The sequence below is a fragment of the Oncorhynchus mykiss genome, chromosome 3, assembly GCF_013265735.2.
Source record: "Oncorhynchus mykiss isolate Arlee chromosome 3, USDA_OmykA_1.1, whole genome shotgun sequence".
Lineage (NCBI taxonomy): Eukaryota > Metazoa > Chordata > Actinopteri > Salmoniformes > Salmonidae > Oncorhynchus > Oncorhynchus mykiss.
Genome location: NC_048567.1, coordinates 16,667,918 through 16,678,413, shown reverse-complemented (window position 1 = coordinate 16,678,413; position 10,496 = coordinate 16,667,918). Strand labels below are relative to the sequence as shown.

At 48.8% G+C, this 10,496-nt stretch overlaps 1 pseudogene; it reads right to left on the bottom strand.

Annotated features, from left to right (window-relative positions):
* Nucleotides 1–3,675: 3,675 nt before the first annotated feature.
* Nucleotides 3,676–10,496, bottom strand: part of LOC110503770 — a 55,547-nt pseudogene continuing 48,726 nt past the window's right edge.

The following is a 10,496-nucleotide window of genomic DNA, read 5'->3' as shown; positions in this document are numbered from 1 at the left end:
AGATGCAATTCCATGACATAACCTGATGTATGTTGATAGACCAGTGCCACAGCGCATTTAGTCCGCGGAGCTTATTCAATTGATGCAGTTGATAAACTGCCAAACGAGATGGCAGATATGGAAACGCTGGATGTCTAGGGCCTATAGGGTACATTTTACGCAAAACAGATTAATAATGTACGTTCGTGATATTGAATAAAATTGAAAATGTTGCAACATCGAAGTGATTCTTTATTGAAAATGAGGAATATTTGAAAGATAGGCTTAGATTATATGTCGATGGGACATTTTTCACGCCATTTCGATACCTAGCAATTTTTTGTAGGAGGTTAGGAGAGTATTTTTGCTTACCCTTAACCCCAACCCCAGTCTCCTTACCTGCCACGAAAAAAGTCACTTCAGTATCAAAGTGGCGTGAAAAGAGTGTTTCCCATATCTCGACCTTTCCGTTTTATTTCCGATAAAACAGACAATTGCACAAAATAAAATCGCTGATGACAAACGGCAAAATATATAATTATAGCCCCAGCAGTTAATATAAAAAATAAGAATTTGTTAATTTATTGCAACCCAGGTTTAAACAACTAGGCCTATGCGAAATCAATTTGGAACGTAATATAACATTTTTTTCCTCGGATCTTGACACCATATTGGGATACGTTAACGGAAAGACAAGTGTGCCCTTGCCCATGCACTCTCCCACCCCACCTCATCCACACTCTTCTAGTCTTTCTCCCATCATGTGTTGTGTTCGTATTCTTTCACTTTCGACACGGACGCCCAGATGATAGGAATATCTCCTGCGGCGCGCGATGAAGAAAAATAACCCAGGATGGGTGCATGCACGGAATAGTTGATGCCAGTTGAACCTTTTCGTAAAACCCAAATGTACTACTAATTAGACTGCAACTATCTGTGGGAAAGAGAATAGAAAATACTCGAGCTTATTAAGTCCCCAGGATGGACTTAAAATGATTCCATACAGTTATTAGCCAAACATGACGAAATTCACAGCAACATGTTCACTGTCATTGATGGCCTTAATCGAAAGTAATGTAGCATGCCTCAAGTTAGACAATCTAACGACGTTTTGTGTAAATGGCTACACACAGAGATAGCCTACACTTTGAAAATAACAGAAAAGTTCATCCTTAAGAATCTAAGCTGGGGTTCTACTAAAATAACATTTGGCATTGTTTTAAGATGGTCATACCAAGGATCATTTAGCTATGATTTTGAATTTTAGGACCCCTTTAGGTAGGCCTATAAAAAGAGTATTCACTTACTTGATAAAACATTGAATTTGGCCTTATTGCTATTAGTTTATAGAAACACATTGAATAACATTCATACATGGAAAAAACGATTATCAAAAAGTTAATAAAACATTTTATTTTTAAAGTGTCTGTCCTATATCTGAGAGATTAAAGATCAGGAAATATGTTTTTTTTAACCCATATTAAAACAAAAATACATTTTGGGCGCTAAACTATTTCCATAAATCTGGTACTGGGCCACCTTCAGATGAGGCTTGTGGGTGTCCTAGAGCAAAACAACATGTATATGTTCATAATAGCCTTACCTTTCTATAGAGGGGTCATATTAGTGTGTAGCCCAAACTGACAATTCCGACCGAAAGCTGGCAGATCAGTGGTAAGACTTCAGACGTGTCCCATGAAGTGACGCTTGTGGGGGTAGTAGAGAAAAACGGAGAACATATTCGTTTTTTAGGCCAAACCGTTCAGATGACAGAGATGTTTTTGTGAGATGTCTCCTGATCTGACAAACACCGCTGTAGCTCGATCACCTTCCACCACAGATGCGGAAGGCCGCCATTGGCAGAAGCAGTAGATTGAGACGCAGCCCATGCCAAAAAAAACATCAGATATAAACAGATACCTCTAGCTAGCTTAAGCAGAAGGATTTTGATGGTGATTTGTTCATTATGCTAATTAGATTAGACTCTATAGTTTTTAACTCGAAAACGTGGATTATCACATTAGGCACTGCTAGACTAATATCCATAACTAACCGTAATGCAGTAGGCTACACTACCAAACAACCTACACCTATAATAAAATACAGGTCTTGCACTGAGGTCTGCACAGCCCACTATTTAGCTATGTGGCCTACTCAGACGAAAATCATCAAATTACATTGGAGTCCCTGTCACACTTTGGCTATAAAGTAACACAATTATATTCGTATTTAATTAAGCTCAAATTTGGGATACCCTGCATACAGACTGAAAAAAAGTAGCTTATGCTATTTTCTTTCTTATGGTTTAATTCCCATACAATAGGCCTATTAGCATTCTGCAATTCTGAATCCAATAGTAAAGAGGTGGATATATGGCGATCACGTGGTGAACCTGACCGCTACAGGAGAGGAGAGTCCAGCGCAGGGGTCGAGGTACAGATCTAAATCATGCTCACCACAAACACTACCAAATACTTGAAACTGTTTGACATGTTTATTTGACCCATGTCTGACTGACAGAGTTGTTCTTTAGGACCACACGGTGTCCATATTCAGATGAAACCATAGCAGAGGAAAATGGCCCCAGTGACAGACTGTATCCTATAGAAAGGACATGGTGGTGCAACCAGACAGACAGTGTCAGTAGAGAAAGTATTTGTACATGCTGTGTAGTTTGAGATGAAATGCTGTGCTTTTTATAATAGGAGGTTTATCGGTAATTATTTGCATGATATGTTTTTTTGGCATTAATAGTAAGTGTAATATATAACATAACAATATATAGATCACTTTCCCAAAGTTGAAAAACCCACAAATAATTTCAAAGACTTTTCAAACCAAACAAAAGTATTTTACAAAAGTCATTATATTCAATCAACAGAGAAGTTACATCTGCTTCGATTGATTGGACAATCCAAAAATCAGAACAAAGACGCAGCTGAATTTTGTCATAAGTTTTGGTTCTAAAATATAGTTGTCAGCTCTCCCAAGAAAATAAACACAGTTACAACATAGTAATGAATGAGACACAGACACCTTTACACATTTACCTCTATGCATTATGGTTATGTTCTTCTGTTCCTTGTATGACTGTCTACGGCAGTTTGATCAGCTTCTATAGATGAATCTTCCACAAAGAAAGAGGAGAGGAAGAAGAAGGAAAGGAGGAAGCTTAACTTTGCTATACACTAAGGATTGTGGGGGTGGGGGGCAGTACCTGTAGCCCCACAGCACTATTTTATTTTTTCTCAATACCAGTTCAAAAGTTGGTGGATTTGGGGAGTTTTAGATAGTAGGCCAATGCCTGGAAATATAATTGACATAATATGACTGGGGAATGATATGATATACTGCAACAAAATAGGTATTCATTGTATTACACAATGTTGATGAGGTAACTTCACAGCCCCGTCTTTCATGAGTATTTCTTTTGACTGACTGATCATTGTACAGGAGGGTCCCATTAGGCCCAATAGTTTCTTATAGCCCATGACCCAGACTCTCCCTCCCTCCCTCCCTCCCTCCCTCCCTCCCTCCCTCCCTCCCTCCCTCTCTCCCTCCCTCTCTCCCTCCCTCTCTCCCTCCCTCCCTCCCTCCCTCCCTCCCTCTCTCCCTCCCTCCCTCCCTCCCTCCCTCCCTCTCTCCCTCCCTCCCTCCCTCCCTCCCTCCCTCCCTCCCTCGCTCCCTCCCTCCCTCGTTCCCTACATCCCTGCTTTAAGGCTAACATCCAGTCACACAATTACCACCATCACATCATCAGGGTAAATATCCCAAACATTGGCCTCTAAATACACATGGCCATTGTCTCTTGTCATTTTTAGATGGTCATTGTCACCATGTCACTCATGATGATGTCATCATGTTGATGTATCACTTGACGGACATTCCTCCCATGGCCTCAGTGACTTCACTGTTGACCTGGGCTGCGATGCAGGCAGGGGTCATGTTGAGGTGGAGGTCATAATGCTGGTCCAGACCCAGGTAACTGTCACTCATCAAGCATAGCGTGTAGATACACCTGGAGCGAGAGGAGGGGGTTACCAGGGGAAGTAAGAGTTTGTGGTGGGATAAATATAAATTAATCCAACTATTTTATAAAGCCCTTTCACACTGGCAGCTGTCCCAAGATGCATAAAGTAACCGGGCTTAGACCCAAAATAAAATAAAGTGTTGACCTTTTTCCTATTCTTTTTAACATTCCCGTACATACTTTCCGGTCATCTCAGGGGTGTAGAAGGCCAGGGAAACGGTGCTGCGGTGTCGGCAGTATCCGATGCGTTTGACGGCCAGTAGCTCTCTGCGCTCCACCTCTCCTAGAACCAGAAACCAGCCCTCACTCATCCTTATTCTTGGGGAACCTGGGGGCCTGGGTCTTACTGTCCTGCTTCCTCTGGAAAACATGACGACAAATCAACTCATAACTAACGTCAATAATGTTTGTGTGGGCTCCTTTATACATGTGTGAGCATGAGTGTGTGTACGTACCCTCTGCTGGCCGGTGTTGATGCGCTGCAGTGAGACCTGCAGGACGTACTCCTGGTCAGCGTGGACGTCCAGCCAGCTTCTTTCGTCTCTGAGCTTTCCCCTGGCCGCAGGGAGGGGGCGCTGTGCCTGCTCCCCACACCCCTCCCACCAACCCTTCACACTCAGACGCACCTCCACCACCGGCAGATGGCTGAGGAACGACCAGGCCTGGAAGAGAGAGGAGAGGGAGGAGGGATAGTAAGAGAGAAACAGAGAGGAGTGCAGGGAAATGAGAGAGGGAGAGAGAGACAAGGAAATGTGTTAGACCGAAGTGCAGAGAGAGAGAAAAGAGGAGGGAGACAAACAAAGAGCCAGAGGTGAAGAGAGAGAGATAGTCAGACTTAAGTGAGAGCCTTGTATAAGATGGACATATCTATCTGGTAAGACTGGAGCGTTTGAAGAAGGCTTGATTCATTCAAACACACATAATTCCCATGGTCTTAGGTGCCTCTTAAAGCTTTGTCATGGTGACTTTAACATCTCTGACTCGAATGGAGAAGAAAACACAAATCCAAAAGGGGATAGAGAGCAAGAGAGGTAAGGTAGAGAGAGAGAGTATGGATGATAGGTGTGCGAATGTGTGTGTCTGAGTGTGTGTATGTTTTCCTCCTGAAGACCCTGTCAGTGTCAGGGAGGGACTGGGATGGGAGAAGGAGAAAAGCCTCTCAGATTCACCCAACAAAAGCTATTTATGTAAGGATTACTGTCCCCTGGCGAATCAGACTGGGATGCTGCCACGCATCTAGTTATTTAATTAGCCAGGCCGCAATGCCATGGGGGGGAGAGCGTTGAGTGGCTGGGAGGCGGGGGAGCATTGACACTGATTGGGCAAGGCCGCTGGGCTGGCAGTGGTGCCTGGACGCTCTCATTACAGCTGCAATTAGCACTTAGATTGGTGCTGTAAATCCTTGCATTGGACCGTAATAGGAGATCCTGGAGGTACCTTGGAACACCGCGACAGACTGATGCTTCTCTGATGCTTCTCACTCTGTGTGTGTGTGTGTGTGTGTGTGTGTGTGTGTGTGTGTGTGTGTGTGTGTGTGTGTGTGTGTGTGTGTGTGTGTGTGTGTGTGTGTGTGTGTGTGTGTGTGTGTGTGTGTGTGTGTGTGTGCGTGCGTGCGTGCGTGCGTGCGTGCGTGCGTGCGTGCGTGCGTGCGTGCGTGCGTGCGTGCGTGCGTGCGTGCGTGCGTGCGTGCGTGCGTGTGTGTGTGTGTGGGCTGACGTTGGTAGAGTGTATGTAAATGTTGTTTGCTAGTGCTCTGGTAGTGTATTTGAGAACATTACATGAATAGAGAGATGAGGCCAACACCTTGGAAGTATTTCACGTTATTTCATTGTGGTGGAGGACAATAGAGACGGGAGGGTTCATGGTGAAGAGTATGTACCCCTAGAAAGCCTCTGTCTCGAATGGAAAGTGTCACTTTACACATCCAGTATAACAGTGAGGTGAAGGAACGCAGAATGTTAGAAGGTTGTTACCTGGGAGATCTGATGGGGTTGAAGCTCCTCCCCCAAGATGGCAGCGAAGGTGTTCTCCCGTCCCTCGCAGGAGGCAACCAGCTTAGGGAGCCCTTCTATTGGTCTGTGGAAGCCCCTGGCTCCACCCCTCCCTCCCTTGGAGCTCCACCTGCTGCGGGGAACAACAGGGGGCAGATCTAGTCATGTGATTTTAAATCCTAACCACACTTCCTGCTGTGTCGTTGCCACTGGAACCTCTGTCCTCTCTCATCCCTCTATCCCTTTCTCCTTACCATATTTATTGAGTTGGCACAAAATTATTCTTCACTGCAGGACACAGTGTCTCAAATCCACATGGTGTGTATGTAAAAATAATTAAGATTGCCTTGGACACTCACTCTTGAATTTCCTCTCTGTCTGTGTGTGTGTGTGTGTGTGTGTGTGTGTGTGTGTGTCTGTGTGTGTTAGTGTGTGTGCATGAGCAGCCCTGAGGTTAGCAGAATGTAACCAATGCTGCCAAATGATAAGAATGCTTGCAGAGTTTGGGGGTGGGGGTGGGGGTCAGTAGAGTCATGTTGTCTACCTGAACAGGTAGAGGTGCTGCTGCTCTATGGTAGGTAGGGTCAGTATAGAGGAGTCACAGCCACCTGCCCTGAATGATCATCTGCACCAGGTTACAGATGCTGAGAGCAGTCACCAGCCAGCCCTCGTTGGCTGCTACGTCCAGCATGGCCTGTAGACAGACAGGGAATACTTTAGTTGAAAAATGCGTGCATTTATATGACTATATAACATCCCCCACTGACATCAGTGTGAGATTTACTCACAATAAGTTATGTTAGGATTGAGCCCATTTTGCACACTCAAATTCAGCATGTCTTTACACATTCATGCACATGTTAAACATCTACACAATAAATACAGCCCTCAATTTCTCTAACACCCCCCACACTACTTTTTCGCAGGTTGACGTTTTTTGGGATGAGCCTTGTCCTGGAGGCAGAACTGGGGCAAGCTGACAAGTAAAAATGGGCTATATTGCTTTTTGGTGTTGCTTTTTAAGGTTAGGGATAGGCATTAGGGTTAGCAGTGTTGTTAAGGTTAGGGTTAAGGTTTAAAATCATATTTTATGACCACTCTGCAGAGCTCGCTCCAGAACAAGATTCATGACGAAAAAACGCTAACCTGCTCCCTCCCTCCCTCATAAGGTTAGAGTTGCCAAGCTCCGATGCATTCTAATAAACTTAAATAATCAGAAAGTAATTCCCAGGCAGTAACTATGACTAAAGAGAACCCTGAGTGCACAGGCGAAGCCCCGGCAGAGTTAATCAAAATGCTAATGCAGTACAAATTAAAGTAGTACTGATTAACATTTCACAGAAGCTGAAGAAGCAAATGGATGGTGACAGAACTACGGCTGACGTCACTGGAGTCCCCGTTAGCTGGGCCATATTCATTAGGCACCAAACGCAAGAAAACGGACTGAAACTTCAGTCCAAAAAGAGACGCTTGATTTCATTTTCCGCTTGGCTCTAATGAATACGATACCCTCGCCACATGAGGAAAAAGGCTCTGTTAGCCTGTGGACGAGCAACGGACAATCACTACCAGACACACACACAGTCAGCGCTTCGCAGATCATCCCCCCACACATACAGTACAAAGGCAGCAACAATGGGTTACAGAACCAGATCCTACAGGCAGACATGGACCAAATCTCTCCCAGTGTCACGTTCTGACCTCTATTTCCTTTGTTTTGTATTTATTTAGTATGGTCAGGGCGTGAGTTGGGTGGGCAGTCTATGTTTGTTTTTCTATGTTTTGCGGCAGTTCTATGTTTTCGGCCTAGTATGGTTCTCAATCAGAGGCAGGTGTCATTAGTTGTCTCTGATTGAGAATCATACTTAGGTAGCCTGGGGTTCACTGTGTGTTTGTGGGTGATTGTTCCTGTCTTTGTGTTTGCACCAGATAGGGCTGTTTTGAGTTCTCACGTTTCTTGTTTTCGTTAGTTTGTTCATGTATAGTGTCTTCATTAAAATACAATGAACAACCACCACGCTGCGTTTTGGTCCGCCTCAACTTCACAACAAGAGAATCGTTACAGAATCACCCACCACAACAGGACCAAGCGGTGTGGTAATGGGCAACGGAAAAAGCAGCAGCAGGAGCAGCGCGAGGAGGTATGGACATGGGAGGAGGAATTAGACGGAAGAGGACCCTGGGCTCAGCCAGGAGAATATCGCCGTCCCAAAGAAGAACTGGAGGCGGCGAAAGCGGAGAGGCGCTGGTATGAGGAGGCAGCGCGGCGTCGTGGATGGAAGCCCGGGAGTCAGCCCCAAAAATTTCTTGGGGGGGGGCTAACAGGGAGTATGGCTACGCCAGGTAGGAGACCTGAGCCAACTTCCTGTGGTTACCGGGGGGCTGGAGAGACCGGGCAGGCACCGTGTTATGCTGTGGAGCGCACGGTGCCCCCAGTGCGGGTGCACAGCCCGGTGCGGTACATTCCAGCTCTGCATATCGGCCGGGCTAGAGTGGGCATCGAGCCAAGTGCCATGAAGCCGGCTCTACGCATCTGGTCTCCAGTGCGTCTCCTTGGGCCGGCTTACATGGCACCAGCCTTGCGCACGGTGTCCCCGGTTCGCCTGCATAGCCCAGTGCGGGCTATTCCACCTCGCCGCACTGGCAGGGCGACCGGGACCATTCAACCGGGTAAGGTTGGGCAGGCTCGGTGCTCAAGAGCTCCAGTGCGCCTGCACGGCCCGGTCTATCCGTCACCACCTCCACGCACCAGCCCTCCGGTGGCAGCTCCCCGTACCAGGCTGTCTCTCCGGCCCATCCTTGCAGGGGCTCTCTCCTCTCCAGCGCTGCCGGAGTCTCCCGCCTCTCCGGCGCTACCAGAGCCTTCCTCCTCTCCAGCGCTGCCGGAGTCTCCCGCCTGTTCGGCGCTAGGAGAGCTACTCAGCCCAGCGTTGCCGGAGCTTCCCGTCTGCCCAGCGCCGCCAGTGCCGCCCGTCTGCCCAGCGCCAGCACCGCCCGTCTGCCCAGCGCCGCCAGCGCCGCCAGCGCCGCCCGTCTGCCCAGCGCCGCCAGCGCCGCCCGTCTGCCCAGCGCCGCCAGTGCCGCCCGTCTGCCCAGCGCCGCCAGTGCCGCCCGTCTGCCCAGCGCCGCCAGTGCCGCCCGTCTGCCCAGCGCCGCCAGTGCCGCCCGTCTGCCCAGCGCCGCCCGTCTGCCAGGAGCCGCCAATGCCGCCCGTCAGTCAGGGGCCGCCAGTGCCGCCCGTCAGCCAGGGGCCGCCAGTGCCGCCCGTCAGCCAGGGGCCGCCAGTGCCGCCAGTTAGCCAGGGGCCGCCAGTGCCGCCAGTCAGCCAGGGGCCGCCAGTGCCGCCAGTCAACCAGGGGCCGCCAGTGCCGCCAGTCAGCCCAGCGCCGCCAGTCAACCAGGGGCCGCCAGTGCCGCCAGTCAGCCAGGGGCCGCCAGTCAGCCAGGGGCCGCCAGTGCCGCCAGTCAGCCAGGGGCCGCTAGAGCCCCTCCGCCCGGAGCAGCTGCCCCTCTGTCCCGAGCAGCTGCCCCTCTGTCCCGAGCAGCTGTCCCTCTGTCCCGAGCAGCTGTCCCTCTGTCCCGAGCAGCTGTCCCTCTGTCCCGAGCAGCTGTCCCTCTGTCCCGAGCAGCTGTCCCTCTGTCCCGAGCAGCTGTCCCTCTGTCCCGAGAAGCTGTCCCTCTGTCCTGAGAAGCTGCCCCTCTGTCCCAAGCAGCCCCTCTGTACAGTGGGGTCATTGAGAGGGGTGGGCATGGTGAGTAAGCCACGGAGGCGGACAATAAGGCGGACTAAGACAATGGCGACGTGGGGTCCGCGTCCCGCGCCAGAGCCGCCACCGCGGACAGACGCCCACCCAGACCCTCCCCTATAGGTCAAGGTTTTGCGGCCGGAGTCCGCACCTTTGGGGGGGGGGGTACTGTCACGTTCTGACCTCTATTTCCTTTGTTTTGTATTTATTTAGTATGGTCAGGGCGTGAGTTGGGTGGGCAGTCTATGTTTGTTTTTCTATGTTTTGCGGCAGTTCTATGTTTTCGGCCTAGTATGGTTCTCAATCAGAGGCAGGTGTCATTAGTTGTCTCTGATTGAGAATCATACTTAGGTAGCCTGGGGTTCACTGTGTGTTTGTGGGTGATTGTTCCTGTCTTTGTGTTTGCACCAGATAGGGCTGTTTTGAGTTCTCACGTTTCTTGTTTTCGTTAGTTTGTTCATGTATAGTGTCTTCATTAAAATACAATGAACAACCACCACGCTGCGTTTTGGTCCGCCTCAACTTCACAACAAGAGAATCGTTACACCCAGGCATGGCCAATCACCAGCAGACCTGGGATCTGGTGGCCAGGGCACTTGGTGGGCAGGCCTGGTTGTTAGGAGCAATCCCTGACAAGGCTCTTTTTACGAGGAGCTACAACTCATCTGCACCCCTCAACAGCCTCCTGAATGACAGGGCCTCCTGCCGGTCAGGATCCACATTATGTGTGTGTGTATTCTAAGATTGTGT